Genomic DNA, 20228 nt, shown 5'->3' with positions numbered 1-20228 from the left:
GAGTCGGGGGCACTTCGGGAACTGTGGTCAGCCCAGAAGGCCAAGTGCAGAGAGGGGATGGGGCAGGAGCCATGCTAGCAGGTGGCTGCAGCTGGCAGGGCACACGGGGGCAGGGAGCGTTTATGACACAGCCTGATGTTGCGGAAATGGTGGGCCTGGGACTCTGCATGTTCTCGGGTCTCTGGTGATGCTATGCTCTGCTTTAAGGGGAAGGCAGCTGCAGGGGAGCCTAATAATGGGGTCGAACCCTGCCCTGCCCCCTCAGAGGGGCCAATATGCCCAGCGAGTGCAAGCCTACCGGTCCCAGGCCAAGCCCCGGCCATGCTGCCTGGGGTGGGTGCATGCCGTGCCCTCTGACCGTGGGGCCAGGGGTCAGCTGTCCTCCATTCGTCATCATGACCTGAGCCGCAGGGAGGCAGGGCCCCTTCCTGAGAGGAAACAAAGTAGGGGCCGCAGTGGCCTTGGACCCAGAGGGCTTTGCTCAGCACAACAGGCCCAGCCTGGTGAGAAGGGGGTGGGTGAGGGGCCGGCGGGGCGTCCACGCACAGCACACCCAGAGAAGCCGGCCTCTGCCCTCCAGTGCTTGGAAACTTCCAGAAGGCCATGTGCTCTCCACTCCTGCTTTCCACAAGGGCTGCCTGCCCCCATGGGCGCCCAGGCAGGAACCCCTGGCCCCTGGCCCCCGGCGGGTTGGGTGTGGCTGACCCCACCACGGCCGTGCCTCCAGAGAGGCTGGACTCCCCGGCCCCGCGCTCCAGGTGCACTGTTAGCCCGGCTCCTGCACCCCCCACGCCCCGCGGCCCCCCCAGGTCTGGTCCTCAAGGTGCAGGCGTCACCTGCGGGTGGGGTGGTTTTCTGACCTGCTCGCTTGGACGCCGGGCTGTGGCGACAGCATGTCCTACTGCCTCGCCTCGGTCCCTCCGAGCCGGGCCGGGGGCCTCCTGCTCTCCCTCCGACCGGCTGTTCCTGGCCTGGAGCTCCGCCCGCCCCCTCGCCGCCTTCAGGTGTGTGCTCAGAGCGGCCGGCCCACCGCCGCCGCTTTCCTGCCTCCATGATTTATCTCCCGGCGTTGACAACCACCTGGACGCTGCTGTTCGGCTTTGTCTGTGAATGTGTTAAACTGCGTGTTGTCTGGGGCCCCGGCTGCCGTGGGCGCCCCTGCGGAGAGGGGGTGCTGGGGAGAGACGCGGGGGAACCCAAGAACGAACAAGGCAGAGCCGCCCTTAAACGCACGTCTGAGTTCTGAGCAGCTCTTGGTGACGGACGAAATGCAAACCCAGCTGTGAGCAGTGCAACCGCATCACGCAACATCTGCAACAATCTGGGGACTGGGGGCGGCTCTGAAACGTCCTCGAGCCCATGGAGAACCGCGGGCCGCGGACGGCTGTGCCCCCGCCGTCCAGCAGAGGGCAACCTGTCCCCGGCGGCTGGGCGTTCCCACCGCGCTCCGGGGGCTCACGGCCTCACTGCCTTTTTTTTCCCCCTTCTCTTTGAACTTATTTTTTGTAATGGGAAATATCTTTTTAAAAAATCCCACAGTCCACACGAGGGGGAAAATAACTTGGTCTGATGCACAGGCAATTGGGAAATGGGTTCCAAGTTTCAGAGCAGCTTCTCTCTTTTTAGAACTCCGAGAGACCCGGGATGCGGGTCAGATTTTGACTTGCTCGGGGACAGAGCCTGGCACCTAAGGACGTCTGAAAGCCCGGCGAGCCTGCGACAGCCCCTCACGCCCGGCTTGCCTGCCGGCGCCACGGTCACGGGGCCCTGTCTTTGCAGCGGAGCGCCCCTGGAGATGTCTGTGCAGAGTCAGGAGCCGCCCTGGCGGGGGAGGCAGGAAGCCTTGGCTGTGTGTCTGGTCTGGTACTAATTAGCTGTGTGACCTTGGGCAAGTCACTTAACCTCTCTGGTCTGTTTACTCTTCTGTTTAAATGGGGTGGCGGATTAGCTCATCGTGAAGTTCCTTTGAGCAGCGAAGTCAGTGGGGAGGGGTGAGCAGCCTTGGAGAGGGACTTCCTCGGAGCCCGTGACTCATGCGGGACACGGAGCCGAACGCCGTCCGTCTGCAGCAGTCAGTGTGTGGCTCTGACTTCGAGCACAACTGAGGCCGACCCTTGACCCAGATGCTGGCTCAACTCGTGGCCTCTAGGGGCTTGTTTCTCCGAGCCTCAGGTTACCCATCTGCAGGCTGGGGACGCGGTGCACTTTTGCAGGGGTGCTGTGAGTTTTCAGCGTGGTAGCGGATGACCGCGCGTGAGTGTGAGCGTGTGTGATGGGGCCGGTACCGGAGAAAGACTCTTGTACGTAATCTTTTCTCTCACTGGGCCGAAGGTCACATAACACACAATTAACTATTTTAAAGGGTACATTTCAGTGAATAATCTTTTAAATGCAGCTTAAAAATAGGAAAACAATGGTGAGAACCTACTGTCTGTCAGGGTCTGTGCCAGACGCTCTGCTCACGTCGTGTCATTTCATACAACTCCGTGGGGACGGGACGCGGCAGACGAGGAAATGGAAGCTCAGAGAAGTTGAGCAACTTTCCCCAAAGCACCCAGCCAGGAAGGGGGAGAGCAGGAGTCGAGCCAGGGCTCCGAGGCCCGGATGCAGGAGGCGATGCCCCAGCCCCCCACCCCCAAGGCCCAGCTCAGGAGCCCTGCGAAGGCCCGAGCAGGCCCGGGCGGGGCCTGGGATGATGGGCAGGACGGCAGGAGCCGAGGAAAGTCACTTGACCCTGTCATCCCTTCACTTCCTGCTCTGCCCAAGAGGAAATGTTTACACAGCGTCCCCACACAGGCGGTCCGCAGGCCTGGACTTGCAGTAATTAGCCGAACAATGAGGGTCCAGCGGCTACAGAATGGCCTGGCACTGGCCTGGGGGTCAGGTGGCCGGGGGCCTGGCTCCTCGCTCACAGACTTGCCCTGTGACCCTGGGCACCGCCGGCTCCGGCCCTGCTTCTCCCGGTGGGAAAGGCAGAGCCCAGCGAGCGGGCCTCCTGGACCCCTCCAAGCCCTCAAGTGGGCAACGCACCTGGTGGTGACGACGGGTTGGGCAGCAGGGCTGTGTCCTGATGCGTTCAGCCACGGGGCTCCCTGAGCCAGCGCAGCACCTTCCCCACCACTCGTGAAATCGCTTTTCCGAGGTCTGCTCGTCCCGGGGTCTGGCGCACCGGCGAGCGAATCCAACGAGCGTGGTGGCGCACCTGCGGCAGGTGTCTTCCCTCCGCCTATGGGTAGCACAGTCGGCACAGCCGCCGAGGGCCGGGGCCGGTGATTTCCCGTGGCCGGGTGGGGCCATGTGTCTCGTTCGCACCAATCGCGGTGAGCGGGGAGGGCTGCTGCTGTTTCTTACCAAGGTGTTCAGTGGCGGGCCGTGGGCTCCGTATTCTCTGCCTTCCTCCATGTCCTGGCTGGATACCAAAGGGCTGGATCCCGGGGCACCAGGGCACAAGCGGGAGGGAGCCCCCGAGTCCCCGGGCAGCAAGAGCGCAGGCTGACGGAGAACTTCCACGCTGGACCACCCCATGCGTGAGATGGGACCTTCGGCAGTTAGCCTCGCCTTATGGTCTGCCAGCCCTGGACACGCAGCTGTGAACCAGACAGAGGAGGTCCCTGCCCTGGGTGGGGGTGGGCAGAAGATGACACACTCAGAACCGGGGCAGTAGGATCATTAAACCTTGTGATTGCAGGGATGGGCCCGTGTTCTCCCAGGAGCCTTGGGTGTCCACGACAGCAGCCCAGAAATGTGGCACCTGGAGCCTGGGCAACTCTGGTCCCTGGAAATGCAGAGTCTTCACTATTTATGGGTTGTGGAATATACATCAGTCTCTTGTGAGTTGAGTTATCAGGAGTCTTTGTGCATTGGGTCAGCGCATTTAGGAGTCATGGTATGCAAAGCTGAGACCCTCACCTTAGGCAAAAGTGGACAAGGCAATGTTCAGTGGTGACTCCTCATCTTGCCTGGCAGCCAATGAGGCCCATCAATGAGAGGCATCCCCTTCTGCACACAAGCCCTGAATCTGGGCCCGAGTTCTCTGCTATACACCCCACCAGGCTCCCAGCAGGAACTCAGTAAGTCCTTATGAAAGGATGAGCGAGGTTTCTCGGTCCTGTCCTTGGAGGTGCTGGGTCCAGATGGTGCGAGGTGGTGTCATTTCACTCCCGCACCAGGGGTAGACCCAGAGGCTAGGGTTTGGCTGCTCGCTGCCTGTTTGTGAGGACATCGGCAGTGTGGTGGGGAGGTGAGACAGGGCAACCAGAAGAGTTATCCAGGTAGTGCCCTGCGGGTTCCGAGAGCCGGGTCCTTCGGGAGAGGGTGTGACACACACTCCCCACTGATGTCCCCGTGAGGGGTGAGGCCCCGGGTGTGTGCTCACTGACTCCCATCTCCCCTCTGCTGAGGATGGCTCCCGTGGAGCATTACTGTCCCAGCACCTGCTGCCTGCCTCACTCTCGGGCACAGCAGCTGTTTCCAGACGTCTAGGACTGCTGTCACTCACTGGGGGACTGAAAACAGCAGAGATGTGTTCCCTCATAGCTCTGGAGCCTGCAAGTCTGGGATCAAGCTGTCGGCAGGGCCACACTCCCTCCTTGCCTCATTCCTGGCTCCCATGGGGTCCGCTGACCCTTGGTGCCCCTGGATTGCTGCGGTGTGGTGTGTGCCTGTCTACATGTGCACACGACCTTCCACTGGGGACAGCAGGTGTCGGGCTACAGCCCACTCTGACCCAGTACAACCTCGTCTTAACTGGTCACATCAGCAAAATCCCTAGGTCCCATGAGGTCACACTGGCAGGTTCTGGAAGGACATGCCTCCGGAGGGGAAGCTGTCTGACCCAGTACATCATGAAGCCCCCAGCACGAAGACGGGCCCTAGCAGTGGGAAGTTTTGAGCACTGAAGGGGAGGGTCTCCAGACCAGGAACCCAAACCTCAGGGTTTCATCTGGGGGCTCGGTGGGCAGAGGGCTCTCCTTCTGGAATAATCCCTGCTTTCGAGGGAATGACTTCTCCTTCGGATGCCCCCACTCTACATTCCCTTGGGTCAGTGCCACGGATCAGTCCCCGGGGGCTGGGGGTGGTCGTGTCACAAATACCCACCGCCATCTCTGTGCAGAGGGGATTTCACACCTCATACCCCCAGTGTGAGCCCAGGCTCCACTGCTCACTGGCTGTGTGTCCTTGGGCAAGTTACTCAGCCTCTCTGGGCCTCGACTTCCTCACCGATGAATGAGATTGATGGGAGCACCTGCTTCCAGGGTGACCGTGAGGATGGATCAGACAACACGTCTGAGGGGCCCTGCCACACCCCTGGTGGCTCCTGTCCGACTGTGTGGCTTCGTGCCGTGGACAGAGCCGTCGGACTGGCTCGGAGCACCCTCGCCCTCACCCCATGCTGAGGCTGCCTGGAGGGCAGGTCCTCTCCGGGACACTGCCTCCGGGGTGTGGGCAGGGATGGGGTGGCCTCTGTCCCATCCAACATCTTCCTCTGCCCGGTTTCTCCACCAGGGTCCCCGAGGTGAGGGGATGCCCTGTCCCCATCTCCCACGCCACCTTCCCCCCAGACACGCTGTCCGCGAGCTGAACAGAGCGGGAAACGAATCCACCGTGGGCAGCACAGTCACTCGCGCTCATTCCCGAGGGACTGGACGTGGGAACCGCCCACTTCGGGTTTCCAAGCCAGGCCGGGCCTCCTTGGAGCGTGTGTCCCCCGACAGGTCACAGGACAGCTGGGCTCTGGCTTCGGTTCAAACACCGTCTGTAGATGTTGGCCCCGCGTCTTCCCCACTGCAGATCCTGAGGCAGGGCTGTGGCTGCCCCGTACCGGTGCCCCCGGGCCTCCTGGGGACCCTGGCCCACTGTCTGCACAAACAGACACCAAGGCCTGATGCTGTTGTCCAGCAGTCTGGCGCAAGCCTCAAGGGACCTGGGTCCTGACTTTCACGGCAGGGCCCAGACTTGGTGGAGCTGTGGCCGTCCCGCTTCTGCCTTCTGCCTCCTCAAGCCTGGCCTTGGCTCGGTGACTCCGTTGTGGATGCTTGCCTCCCAGGTAACTACTTGAACTTGCTTTTCAACGGCCCGGTTTGTATCCAGCCCAGGAATTCTATCCCAGGATGGTGTTTGGTACAGGGGTCACTGCGCATCACGGCTGCCACGGCCCGAACGTGTGCGCTGACCCACATTACATTCTCTCGTCAGACCTTCTAGCAGCGTCTGCAGGGCGAGGCTGGCGCTCAGCTCTTGGAGCCCGTCGGCTATACTGTCACTTACATCTGGTCCTGCTCCCGACGGTCACTGCCCCTTCTCAGGACTTGTTTGACATTTTGAGTATCACCCCTCCCGGGGGGGAAATGTTGTCCCACGTCTCAGATGGGAAAGTGGAGGCTTAGGGAACAGAAGTGACTGGCCTGACATCCCCCAGCTAGGATGTGGAAGAGCTGGGTTTGATACCCGGGTGGCCAGACTGTGCTCCCAGGTCCAGGAGCGTAGGAAAAATCTTCCCTCTCCTAGAGAGGACCCCCGTCCTGCAGCCCGGTCACCTCAGGCAAGCTGGACGTCTACTCAGTCTCAGGTGCCCCAGGAGCCTGGGGGGTCCCAGCTATGGGCGGCAGAGAGACACTGGCAGATACAGGGAAGGCAGCCAGTACTGTCTGTTTGGGGTCTTTCCTTAGGTGAATAGGGCGTCAGGATCAACTTTGAGGCCAAACTTGATACTCCAGAGGGGAAACTGCAGGGCCGCCAGGAACACTGGCTGGTGGGCTGCGATCTGCGTGGGCTGCGATCTGCGTGGGCGTGGCAGCAGCATGAGGTCACGTGCCACACAGACATCCCACACGGGCTCCTTAGTAGCACGGCACGAGGGGCTGCGAGAACAGAGAGGCACCGTGCATTTCTCAGGGTGGGTTTGGGTCTCTCAGAAGCAGAGCCTGAGGCAAGGATCTGGGTGCAAATGGGAAAAACTGTCTTGGGCCATCCGAGCAGGCAGAGTCACCACAAGACCCTTGAAAGAAGGGAGAGGGAGGGTTAAGGCTGCACTGCTCCTGGCTTCCAAAGATGGGGGGGAGGCCACCAACCCAGGGACGTAGTGCCTACAGAAGCAGAAAAGGACAAGGGAACAGGTTCTCCGTACAGCGTCCAGAAGGAGAGAGAGCAGCCTGGCTGACATGTTCAGTTTGGGACTTCTGTTTCATGTGGTCATAAGCCAGGAAGCTCGTGGTCGCTTCTTGTCCGCACAGAGCCTGGGCGAAGGCGTGGGCAAGGGAGACAGGCAGGGAGTGAGGCTAAAGGGTTCCTTAGGAAAGGTTACTGATCACTACGCAGGCTCCTGCACAAGCCCCAAGGGGGGCGCTCGGAGGAACCATCCTCAGGATGTCCACGCGCATGACGGAGAGGTCCCGGTGCCCCCGGCTTCCCCCGGCAGGGCCAGCGTGTCCCCCGGCCCAGGCTGAGAAGCAGGGAGAGGTGGGCACCCGCGTTGGTCGGGGGGACTCAGGAGGGCAGAGGGGCTGTGGGAGGGACACCGAGGGTCTTTGTTCCTCACTTATTGTTTTACAGATATTTTTCTTTAAATAGCACTGCCATAGAAGACATTTAACTATATAAAAAGAAACAGTATCAGCAATAATTCCTGAAAAGTGACAAACTTGATACTTAATTCTGCATTTTTTTTCTAATAAGCATTGAAATAAATACATTTACCATGAAAATAGAAGGTTTGCCGACCGACCACCTGAAATCCCTTCCCGTGGCCATCCAAGCTTCCCCAAGTTATCTTATCTGTGTCCCAAGAGCAACGCATTTTGTGGAGGGGGAGCTGGGGTCGGAGAGCTTAGGAGATTCTCTTACAGACACGCGGTAGACGGCCAAGCTGACAGGTGCCCCGGTCTCCAAAGCCTCCAATCTTTCCACCACCCCGCACGCTGCCCAAGAACATCACGGGCTCGCAGAGGCTTCGCGCCCGATGCCAGGCACTGTTCTAAGGCCACCGAACACAGCAAGGCATCGCGTTCCTGCCCCAGCCGCCATGCCCCCCCCCCCACAAGCATCCTTGCTGTATTATTTGATGACACGGACGAGATTTCGTGCTATTTTGCTTACGGCCGCGGCATGTGTCACTACCTCCTCCTCTCTGAGGCGGGAAGGAAGGTGCAGAGAGTTTGAACCCAGGTCACATGGCGTGGATGGTCCCTGCAGGGTTCCGGGTCTCGCCTCTGTCCCCTACACCCAGAGTTTCAGGAAGTGGCTCTCCACTGACTCCACCCCGGGAAGGACCTCAGTCTCGTGCTGGAGGCACATGGACGAGCGGCATCTAAGACCCCGCCACGGAGCTGGCCTGGGGTCCTCCGGGCGCCCCCCCCCCCCCCCGAGCTTGCCGCTCTTGGGCACTGAGCGTCAGGAGCGTGACCTGGGCCGATCCCGCCCACGACGCGGGCAGGAAGCATCCATGGTTGCCCGCTCTCTGCTGTCCCCAGTACGGCTGCGACGGGCATTGCTGCACATGGAGCTTTGTGTCCCCACGGGTGCGTTCGTGCCGGGCGTGTTCCCACGAGCTCCACTGCCCGGACACGGGCTGGACACGCACTCCGCTCCAGCGGAAGCCACCACACATACGCGGGCTGTTTCCAAGACCCCAGTGTGACCACCCCCGGGCCACCTGACTCACACGGGGTGTGGGTGATGGGGAAAGAGTGATTTCTGAGAGTGTTTTGATGGGAGAAGGTCAGACCCTTGACGGGCAGTGAGAACAAAAGTGCACACGCGCAAGAGAAAGAAGCAAGGACACCATCTCGACGGGCACTTTGCCCTGTGACTGCGTGTACGATGTGGGGTTGGACGCAGGGGTGGACGGGCAGGGGACATCGGACAGCTGGGCAGTCGAGAGCACCCTGGGGCTCCCAGGGCATGGGAGGAGGGCCCAGGTCCCCACGCGGCCGGACGCCCGCCGTGTCGGGGGTGCTTCCTCTCCACGGGTAACGTTGAATGTGCCAGGACGAAGGTGAGCTCCGCTGGGGTCACTGCAGCCCTGACACCAGGAAGTGAGGACTCTCCGTCTCACAGGGCCGTGTCAGGACCGCTTATCGGAGCCCGGCAGTGAGGGCTTCGGGCTGTTGATGGACACAGTAGTTGTGCAAACATACGATGACGTGTCACCCGATGGGCTGCAGGTGTCGAGGGGGCAGGTCAGGCCGCGGGGCCAGAGGCGAGGACCTGGGTCCGGCTGTGGAGGGACCGTGACAAGCAGAGCTGACCCCTCAGGGGGGCAGTGAGGGGCAAACCGCACTCGCGTCTTTGATCAGACTCACAGTTCCTTTTCTTCTTCAAAAGGACACGACATAAAATTTAGGAAACTGCAGACCAGGGTGGGAATGTTGGGTGGGAGGAGCAGGTACTGGGACCCAATGTGTGGCCCCATGTGGGTTCCCACGTGCCCAGCCCTGCCGGCTGCCCCAGGGGGCTCCCAGCTCCCTGCCCGGACCATCCGGGAGAGCCCTACCCGGGGACCAGCCCACTTGCCCACGCAGGCTCCTGCTCTGGAGACGCTGGGGGGGCCATTGTAGCCCTCGCTGAACGTGGGGCTTCCCATGCAGCTTCCGGTGCCCAGACCAGTTTCTCCAAGGGCAAGAGCCACGCTTCGAAACGGGAGAAGCTGTACATCTTTCACTGTGGTTTTCTGGTGGCGTGTTTACGCGGCGCTGCCGTCCAGCAGGCGGCTGGGCTTCTCCTCCAGGGGCCGGAGTCCATCCGGGGCCCTCCACCGGCTCTTGTTCCTTGCATTTAACCGCTTCACATGTTGGCATCATTTCAAATGCAAAGAAGAACACAAGTCAGGACAGCAATGCCGACCGTCTCCTCCCGTCTCCTCCCAATAGCCAGAGGAGCAGCCACTGTCCTCCCCAGGCTACAGACGGGGACCCTGAGGTCTGGAGAGGGGAGGCCGGCAGGAAGGGGAGCCAGGATGTGCACAGGGGCAGGGCAGGCCTAACATCTTTCACTGTAAGAAATTAGTGAATTTCTTCACTAACGTCCTGCGGGGCAATAATGTTCTGTTTTCCTCCGGGTCTCTTGGACTCTGAGGCTGGTCCCAGGTTAGCTCGGGATCCGGCTGCCCCGGGTGTGCGGTAGCGTATGTCAGGAGGTTGTGTGGAGCTGCAGTTCCCCCGAGCCTGGCCAGGGAAGGCGGGTCTCCCAGTGGGGCCGGGCTGGTGCAGTGGAGCCCCTCCTGTGCCATCGAGTCCACCGGGCAAAGGGACTCAGGCCTCCCTGCCTCGTATCCTTACGGGGGAGGGTGTGGGGAGCCCACCTCTCGGGGTGTGGAGGCCACACTGTGCCTGGCTCCGTGTGGCCCACCAGAGCCACGAGCAGGGGCAGCCCGTCAGCCCCGCCCAGCCTCCCCCTCCCCGGACGGGGCAGTGCCAGCGAGGCGGGTGCGGGGAGGAGTGTGGCTCTCGGGGGGGAGGCTCCCTCCCGACTCTCGGAATCCCTGGAGGCAGAGACAAAGCTGACCCGTGGGAGCGCCTCCCGGGCGCCTCCTGCCTCGGGGCCGTGCATTCCTGAGACGCTCCTGTGCTCCCCGGCAGGGTGGTCTCGCCCCCCCAGGCCCCACGCCCACCGCACTGCTTGCTGGGTGAGACCCCATGTGCTGGTGGGAGGAAACACGTGCACCCACCCACTGCTCGGGGCGGGGGGCGCTGTGGGGGCCGGCTCGGGCCTCGATGTTGCCGTCTGTGCGCCGGAGTCGACGGTGCTTGGTTCACGGGGCGTGGCGGAGGCTGCTCTTACCTCCCCTTCCCCCCCCACCGTGGCATCGTCCCGCCCCCAATTCTGAAGCAAGGGAACTGACTGTCCCAAATCAAGACTCTGGTCCCAGGCCCCCTTACCACCGGGCATGGTGGGTGACCGGGCGCGGGCCAGCGGGTCTGACGCAGTGGCTCTGGGTCTGCCCGGCGCCCCTGCATGGCTCCCCTGGGCTTCGCTGTGGCGGGCGGGCTGCTCTGGGCCGGGGGACAAGGAAGCGGCCCCCGCGACGGCCTGGCACACCGTGGTGTCGTGGGGCAGTGCTCGGCCTCTGTGCCCGAGGAAAGGGACTTCAGTCAGCTGGGGTCCACTACAGGCTCACCCCTCTACCTCCGGGGGCCAACTCGCGAGTTTTCTGTGCCTTGTCTCCTGTCCTTTCCGTGGCCGCCCCTGAGCGAGGTGAGGGCCACAGCCACATCCGCTCCGCAGGTGAGGAAACCCAGGCCGAGGCTCACAGCCACATCGCTCGTGCAAGCCAAGCTCTTCCTAGGGACGCGGGCTGATGGTCCCCAAATGCGTCTCCGGAGGGCCCAGGATGGCTTCCCTGGCTCACGGAAGGGCTGGCTTTTCCCTTGGGTGGCGGGGAGTTGTGACCGATAACTCTTTGCCCATGGTGAGGTTTTACTGGACGTGGACTTTCAATGGAGCAAATATTTTTTCTGGGTGGATACCCCAAGAAATTTGGTTCTTATTAAGATGTGAGGCCGGTAACAGTGATGTGGCCTGCGCTGATTGTCCTGGAGCTTCCTGGGAAGTCACACGCTCAGCCCCCCGCCGAAGCCCTGGTGCGGAAAGGTCTGTGTCTTCCGTGAGACTCTCGTCCTGCCGCTGCGTGGACCACAGTGTTTGAGCCGGAATAAAATCCAGGGGACGCTTTGGAAAGCACTTTACCGACAACTGCCACACGGAGTTTCTGCGGCCCCAATGCGGGTGTTTTTATAGGCAATCAGAGCGGACCCGGATTTGGCTCAATAGCTTGGCGGGCCAGGGGTGAGGGTCTGGCCCCGAGTCCCCGGCCCGGGAGCAGGCCCGAGCTGCCGTTGTGCGGCATTTGGGCAAAGCGTGGAGGGAAGGGCCGAATCGGGCCGGTTCCCCGTCCGGGGGCAGCTGTGCCCAGCCCTATCCTTCCGCTACGCATTCGCCTCTATTGTGTGGCTTCCCTGGCACATGGGCAGCCTCGCTTGACCACCATGTTCTGGAAAGGCGTTCTCACATTTTTCTTCCAGGACGGCCTCAAACATAAACAGTCCCTATGGTGGGCATCCGGCCTCCGGGGTCCCATTGGTTCTATCCGGTGTTTGTCATTTCCCCGGAGACGGCTGGGGCCGAGGGCGGGGTGGGCCACGGGCATGGATGTGTCCGAGGAGCGGTCGGGCCGGCCGGCCAGCACGCTGCTTATCTGGCGCGGCCCGGACTCGCACATCCATCCCGTAACGGTGGCACGTGAGGCCCCTGTTTTCCTTCACAGGAAGTTTACGGCTCGGAGGTGGAGGGCTTGGCATAGGGCTTCGTCATCGCCCCCCTGCTTCTGACCGCCTGGGAGGGCCTGGGGGACAGGAACCTCCGGCCAGCTTGTCCCAGGAAACGGGGTCTGAGACAGCTGGCCTCGCCCAGAATCGCTCTGTAGGCACCCGGGGGCCTTGAGCGTGACCCCCGTGAAGACGGGCACAGGGTTAGTACGGAGCTGAAGGTCTGGCCGTGTGATCTCGGATAAGTTTCTGAGAGCCAGGCTTGCCGGCTGCCACGCTGTGAACGGCGGCCGACGTAGCACGTTTGTGTGCGTGTACATGCCTGTGTACAGGTGTGGGGCCGAGTGTGTGGCGCTCCGGTCTGGGGCCGGGGGTGCTCCCTCTTCCCCCCGAAGAGAACCACGCTGGTGGGCCTGCAGGTGGGCTCCGGAAGGCCCTGTGGAAGGTCTGCAGGAGGGGGTGGGCGGTCAGCTCCCCACGGCCATCCATCACCCGGCAGGCTGACGGGGTGTTAGCATGGCTTCAACAAGAGATAGCGGAGGAAAAACGGCCCGCACAGACGAGGGCTTATCTGGCCCGATGTCGGTGAGCCCCGTCCAAGCGGGGGCCCTCCATCAGTCAGGCAGCTGCAGCTGCCCTCCGCTCCGGCCTCCACACGCCCCGACTCCTCTCCCCGGCGCCCCTCGTTCCCTGCCTGCCTGCTCAGCTCTGGGTGAGACTTTGTTGCCCAACACAATCCTGGGGCTCATCTATGCAGGGGCCGGACCGGTGATTCCAGTGACCGCTGTGCACTTGGACGCACTATGTAATCGAATAAAAGAAAGCAGTACTGTTGGGTAAGCTGATCGCTGTTGGCGCACGGGCCCCTCCCCCCGACAGTGGGCAAGATCATCATCATTGTCATCGTCAGACTTCCCTCGCCCCCGACTGTCTAGTGCAGCTCCGATCAGGCTGAGACGGACCACACTGAACTTGCAACTAGCTTCCCGGTTGAAGAACTCCCGAGAACAAACAGCTGGTCGTTGGGTGGGGGCCAAACCTTCAGGTGCAGTTCTCAGGGGCCGGTGTCCCACACGGAGGACAGAGGGCGATGGGGGAATGGGCAGTCTGTAACGTGCCGAGTGGTCAAGGGGACCCAGCATCTGTCCTCCGGCTCGCTATAGGAACACGGGTGGCGAGCATCTCCTGGTGCCTGGTGCTGGCCCGCTGAAGGCAGGGCGGGGGGGGGGGGCGTGGGCCTGGGGAGGGTGGTGCCTGTGCAGCCCCTGTGGGACAGCTCCATCCCTGGGGGGTTTCTGGATCATCTGCTGTCTGGGGAGCTGGCCTCGGGCCGATGACATCTGCTCTCATGGGGACCATGTTGGATGAGCTCCGGGTCCTGGTTAGACTTTGTCTCCCAGGTGGAGGGGCCAGCCAGGGGACCTCCCAGCTGCCCCGTGGGTGACCTCCACCTGCCTCGAGCCGGTGACGCCCCCCGAGCCCAGCAGAGGATGCTGCTAAGGAATCAATAGTGTGGGGACGCCTGGGAGGCTCAGTGGGTTAAGCCTCTGCCTTCGGCTCAGGTCATGATCTCAGGACCCTGGGATCGAGCCCCGCATGGGGCTCTCTGCTCAGCAGGGAGTCTGCTTCCCCTTCTCTCTGCCTCTCTGCCTACTTGTGATCTCTGTCAATTAAATAAATAAAATCTTAAAAAAAATAAGGCATCAACAGTGCGAGCAGCAGCAGGCAGAGCCGCCACAGACGCCGTCCGTCCAGCCCTGGAGGCTCCCCGGAGGGCGCTGGCATCCAGTCCGGGGCACAGCCCAGGGAGTGGGGGCTCTGAGCATGGCCCATGCCCAGTACCCATGTCCCGGCTGCCAGGTGTCTGGGACAGGGTGCCTTGACCCCCTGCACCTCCCAACTCGGAGACACAGCTTCTCAGCCGTTCACGCGCGGCACCCACCACCAGGGCCATTAAGTCACCGAGCACTGGCCCAGCCCCTGGAGTCACTGGTTCATGGAGTCCTGGGAGGAGGGGGGGCGGGTAACAAGAATCTGCATTTCTAGCCAGTTCACAGGCGAGCCTGCCACAGCTGGCCCAGGGACCCCACTTGGGGGGCCCGTCTCTGAACGATTTAATGCAGACTGGGCAGTGGGTTCCAAAAAAGCTGCCCCTTTCCCTCCATCTTGGAGCCAGAATGAAGCAAACAACCAATCCAGTGCTGGCCTCCTGCGGGGACTGTCTGTGGCGGGGCCTGGGCTGTGCGTGGTTTTGGGGTCTGCAGCAGCGCAGGCCTGCGAAACTGGTCCCCCCTCTTTCCTTCGCCTCTTGGTTCCCAGGCCCAGGGGGCCCTGGTGCGGGGGTGCTTGGCGATGTCGAGGGGCAGGTGTTGTCTGGGGTGTGCCACACTCCTCATGGCCTGCTGCTCCCCAAACACTCAGTTCCCAGCACGCCAGGCCATGCTCCTCAAACCTCTCCAGCTCCGCTGGCTCCCCAGCCTAGAAGCCTGTTCCTAAAGCCCCCACATCACACCCTGGGCTGTTCCCAGAGCGCTCCCTTGGGCTGGGAGTCAGACAGGAGTCTGCAGTCATTGGGCCTGGCCGTGGGGGACGACTTGCCGATGTCTGCACCGGTCTCAGGGACCAGCCTGGTGTCCTGGTGAGGACGGTGTTCCCTCAACGTCCACAGACACTTCTGGGCTTTGAGTCATGCCTGGCGGACCTGCTCTTTCTTCTTCAGATCGGACTTGCCCACCCTTGGGGTCGAGTCAGGAGGAAGAGGCTCCGAGGACAGCTGGGGTGACTCTGTATGACCAGGGGCAGGGCGTGGGGGCAGGACTGCAGGGATCACCCCCGAGCGGGGTAGCCAGGCTCAACCTACCGTGTCATGACTCTCCTGCCTTCCTAGGGGGGAGGTTTGAGGGGGAACTCAACGCTGAGGCTGGGGAGAGTCGGGGAGGCTGCTGTGCCATCACTGTCCATTGGCTGCTGGGCTAGAAGCTTCGGGAGCATCACCTCATCATCTCACTGATGAGCAAATCAAGGTCCCAGGAGGGTATGTGACTTGCCCATGGCTGCTCAGGCTCTGGATCCAGGCCTGTTCCCCACCAGGAAGTCAAGCCTGCACTCACAGGTCACCTTCCGGGCGAGCTCTGGGCTTCCCAGGGCTCGCTCTCACGGTGCCTGGGGCCACATCCACAATCTGTGTCTGAAAGATCGGAACAGGGCGGACGCCATGGCTGCTTCTCCTGGAGAAGCCTCTTTGGGGTGGGATTGGCCGCCTTCTGCCAGCAGTCCCCGCGCTGCTCGGGTGATCTCCTCCAGGTTTGCAGTAAGGCCGTCCAGAAGGCCGTCCAGAGCGCAGCAGCCCGTCCCGAGGGGCAGCGGGGCTGTCAGCCAAGCTCCATAACTTGACCCCGGATCGCGGCACGTTATCAACCCATCTCCGCGGCCGGGCCGAAGCTGAGTTATGGAGGGGAGGTTACCGCGGACAGACGGTAGTTCTAAGCAGGGCAGTGGGGTCTCGGGGTTAATGGGCAAAGGTCAGCACCTACCAGGGCTCCATGTGGGATGGATTAAGTCGCCCCCAGGCTTGGTGGCGGGTGGCCTGCGGGTGGGCTCAGCCACTACCGGCCCGGCCTCTATTGAGGCCACCTCCCTGTGACTGCAGGGCTCAGGTCCAGTGGGGCTGACTTGATTTTCGTCTGGGACTGAAAAGCTAGGGGACTCTGCTTGGAATCAGGATGTCCCTAGTTCAAAGAGATTGCTGGCTCTGTCCTTGCTAACGAGGACCTCCAGGTCTCAGGGTCTTGAGGGTCTCAGTCACCCGATTCTTTGGTCCAGAGGGGCAGCTTGGATTTCTGCCCAGAGCTTTCCGTGGACCCAGGGAGATCCAGGCTTCCCTGCTGGAACCCGTCCCTGTGGGTTAAGGCATCCTCTGACCACGAAGCTCCGTGGAAACAGGACTCACGCTTCCTAGCACCTGGGTGCCTTCCTGTGGGCAGCCCAATGCCTGTCCCCGAATCCCAGGCTGAAAACCAGGCAGAGGCCTCAGGACAGACCCAGATGGGAGGGAAACAGAGTCGGCCAGGGCGCTGGCGTCCCTTCCCGCCGCCCCGGCGTCCGGTTAAGGTTTGTTCTGTTCTAGACACGCCCACGAGGGAGTGGAGCTAAAAGGCCTGAAACCCAGGACCCCCGGGCTGTGGCCGCGTCCCTCCACCCCTGCCCCCCACTCATGTGGCCCGTCCTCTGGGCCTCAGCTACTCCTCCATCCTGCTGAGGACCTGCCACGGGATTCGGGTCCATCGGATCTTTCAGGATGATCTCGTCTCAGGATCTTTAACTTAATCACAAAGACCCTTTCCTCAGACAAGGCCCCATCCACAGGCTCTGGGCGTGAGGACGTGGACTCGTATCTTTGGGGGCCGCAAGCCCACGGCAGGGGCCGAGCACTCTGTTCGGACTCTTCCTCAGAACCACCCTCCCCCTCCGAGGGAGAGGAGACAGCTGAAGCCGGGCCATCGGAGGCCTGCCGGGGCCACAGGCAGCGGGTGACGGGGACCGGGTCCCAGCAACGTGGGCTCAGTTCACACGCCTGCCGCTTTTCCCCAGGAGCCCTCCTCGGACTCCCTGGGGTGTGCGCAGGTGTCGGAGGTGGGGGCCGGGGCTTCTCCCGAGCCTCCCCTCCTCACGTAGCCCATTTTGCAACAGTCACGAGGTGGCTTCGAGTGCAGGCCGGGTCAGGGAGGCCTGCGGGGAGGCCCGGAGTGTGAGGCCTAGAGGCCCGCCCCTCCGGAGTCTGTTTCCTCACTGGCCGTGGCAGGCAGTCATTCCTACAGGGCAGCGGGAGCGGGGACCCAGCGTGCGGAGCGCTCCAGGGTGTGTCCCTAGTGTGCCGGGCTTATGGACACGCGGGTGTGTCGTCACGCTTCTCGGAGGACAGCGTCATGACGGCGCAGGAATGACGACCGTGTTGACCAGGTGCGCAGCAGCTGTGGGCCCTGAGCGCTTCCGAGAGCTGTGCGTTTACGACTCTGCGTTCGCGATGACCCTCCCAGGAGGGGCTGCCCTCGCCCCATTCCACAGTGGAGGACACTGAGGCCTGTTTGCTCACTTCCAACTTTGCAGTCTGGAGAACTCTGCCCCCGTCCACTCATTCATGCCCACTCCCTGCCCGCTCCCTTCGCCCCGACCCCCACCGCGCTGTGCTTGCTCCCAGAGCAGGTCTGATGGGGTCTTCCCACCCAGAGGGAAGCGACTGTTGTCTCCACGACATGGGCCAGTCTTTTGCACCTCCCAGATGCAGTAACGGGTGCCTCGGCCCAGGGCGTCTAGCCAGGTGGCGTTTGGGGCTCAGGAGATTCTGGAACCCTGGACACCCAGACCCAGCCAGCCGGCACTGGGACGCCCCTTCGTGGCTCTGCTGTTTCACTGACAGACCCATGCAGCAGTGACATAAAAGGCGAATTAGGGGATAGGCGCACGGGGGCTGGAGCCTCTCGCTACGCTGCAGACCTGTTATTGCGTCCACTGACCCGGGTGACGTCGGTGTTGACTATGAGTCGCAGCGCTCTCCCCCACGCTGTCTTGCTTGCCATGCTGGCCATCATCACGGTGGAGGACCGTGGGCTCGGGTGAGGCACGGCTTGTCCTGCCAGGATCCCGGGCGTGCCGGCCGGTTGGCCACCAACGTTCCTGTCCCTGCCCCTACATTGCCGGGGAGGGCCGGGCCCCCTGCACAGGTCATGAGAGAAGAGGTGTCAAGACAGCGTGACCTGATTTCGTGAGCTGATGTGACCTGGAAGGCCTCCCTTACCCTATCCGTCAGGCTGGGTCCTGGTGCAACGGTGAGCGACCTTCAGGTCACAGTGGCTTCACCATAGCTTCCTGCAAACGAGCTTAGCTTGCCCCACGCTCCCCATGCAAGACAGGAACCCTTCTCCCTACGGTCCCTACGGCAGAGCAGCCACCACCCGGACTGGCCAGCGCCTGTGCCCAAGGGAGGTGGGAGCCAGGGGGTATCCCACCTGGAATGGCACATGTCACACTGGCCTACTTGGTGGTATACAGAACGAGTCATGTGACCCATCCAAGCACAAGAGAGTAGAAGTGCCACCCCACTGTCCACATGCCACAGGACTGGGGGGACCAGAGTGTGGCATGAAGAGCACTGATGAGGGCTGCATTCCCCGCGTGTGAACACAGGGGTTAGTGGGCGCCCTGTGGAAAGTGGAGCGAGCACCAGGAACCAGCAGCGCCTGCGCTGCATCCTCTGAGACAGGGACAAGCCCCTGACCATCTCCGGGAACCCCAGCCCCTCCTCTATAAATGGCAAGAATGGGGTCTTGTGCCTTGTTTCTCTCTTCTGTGGCCACGTTTGGATGAGGATAGGCGGATGAGACCCGTGGAAACACGCCGAACACCGCATCAGATGAGATGGACGTGGTGGGCGGGCGGACAGTCACAGGGACGACTGAGAATGCTCACCAGGGAGGCCTTTATTCTGGAGCAATCGTAGACGGACAGGAAAGTTGCAAAGAGAAATACAGAGAGCTCCTGTGTGCTTTTCACTCAGTGTCCCTGCACTGTCACCTTTCACAGCCCAGGGACATCGACCAAAGCAGCAGGATTCACACTGGTACAAGGCTGTTGGCTATGGACTGTGTCCAGACTTGACGCACTTCCGCATGAATGTTCATCTGGCATCACCCAGTGCCCCACAGAATTCAGCACCCTCAGAATTCCCGCACGCATCCCCCGTGTAATGCATTACTGCTCCGTCCCCAAGACCCTGCAACCACTTCTCTGTTTTCCATACTGTAATCTTTCCTTTTCCAGACTGTCCTAGAAATGCCATATATAGTAGGCAACCTCTCGCTTCTGATTTCTTAAACTTAGCAAAATGCATGTGGGTGATTCCTGCGGCAGGAAGCGATGACAGACACGTTCCTTCTTGTTGCTGGGTGATGTGCCCCTGGACGGATGTCCTACGGTTTGTCCACCCACCCGTCTGTTGAAGGACGTCTTGGTGGTTCCCAGTTTTTGGCAAATGAGGCTGCTATAAACATTCACATAAATGATTTTGTGTAAACAAGAGTTTTCAGTTCAATATAGTGAATGTACGTTTAACTTTGTAAGAAACTGCCAAACTGCCTGCTAAGCTGACTCTGCCATTTTGTGGTGTCAGCAAGGAATGAGAATCCCCAGGATCAGGGTTTTGGATTTTAGCCATTCTAACAGGCATGTAGTGATGTCTCACTGTGGTTTTAATTTGCATCTTCCTAATGACAACTGATATCAGATATTTTTTCAGATGCTTCTGTCATCCATCTATCTTCTTTGGTGAAGTGTCTGTTCAGACCTTTTGCTCATTTTTTTTTTTTAAGATTTTGTTTATTATTTATTTGACAGACAGAGACCACAAGTAGGCAGAGAGGCAGGCAGGGAGAGAGGGGGAAGCAGGCTCCCCACTGAGCAGAGAGCCTGATGTGGGGCTCGATCCCAGGACCCTGGGATCATGACACGAGCCGAAAGCAGAGGCTTTAACCCACTGAGCCACCCAGGCACCCCCTTTTGCTCATTTTTAATTGCTCTGTTTGTTTTCTTATTGTTGAGTTATAAGAGCTCTTTATATATTCTGGATACAAGTCCTTTTTTTTTTTTTTTAATCAGATATCTGATTTGGAAATTTTTTTCCAAGTCTGTTGTTTGTATTTTCATTCTTTTAATAGTGCCATTAAAAGGAAATGTTTTTAGTTTTGATAAAGTACAATTTACTAATTTTGTTCTTTTATGGATTTTCTTGGTGCCATATCTAAACACACTGCCAAACATGAGGCATTGATGTAGATTTTAACACATTTTTTTCCCTAATGTTAGAGATTTACATCTTACGTTTAGGTTAATAATCCTTTTTTTAAAAAATCTTAAAATGTGAATTTTAATTGTAAAAATTGTCTTCTATAAATATAGTTCTGTTGACTTCTCTGC

At 60.6% G+C, this 20228-nt stretch overlaps 1 long non-coding RNA gene across 4 annotated transcripts in view; it reads right to left on the bottom strand.

Moving 5' to 3' along the window:
- The window catches only part of LOC131817800 (uncharacterized), a 167977-nt gene that overhangs the window by 85444 nt on the left and 62305 nt on the right, over positions 1 to 20228 (bottom strand). The gene's annotated exons all lie outside the window — the stretch shown is intronic.

Source organism: Mustela lutreola, chromosome 16 (assembly GCF_030435805.1).
Source record: "Mustela lutreola isolate mMusLut2 chromosome 16, mMusLut2.pri, whole genome shotgun sequence".
NCBI lineage: Eukaryota > Metazoa > Chordata > Mammalia > Carnivora > Mustelidae > Mustela > Mustela lutreola.
The sequence above is the reverse complement of the archived record's forward strand: the minus strand, read 5'-3'. Positions and strand labels throughout refer to the sequence as shown.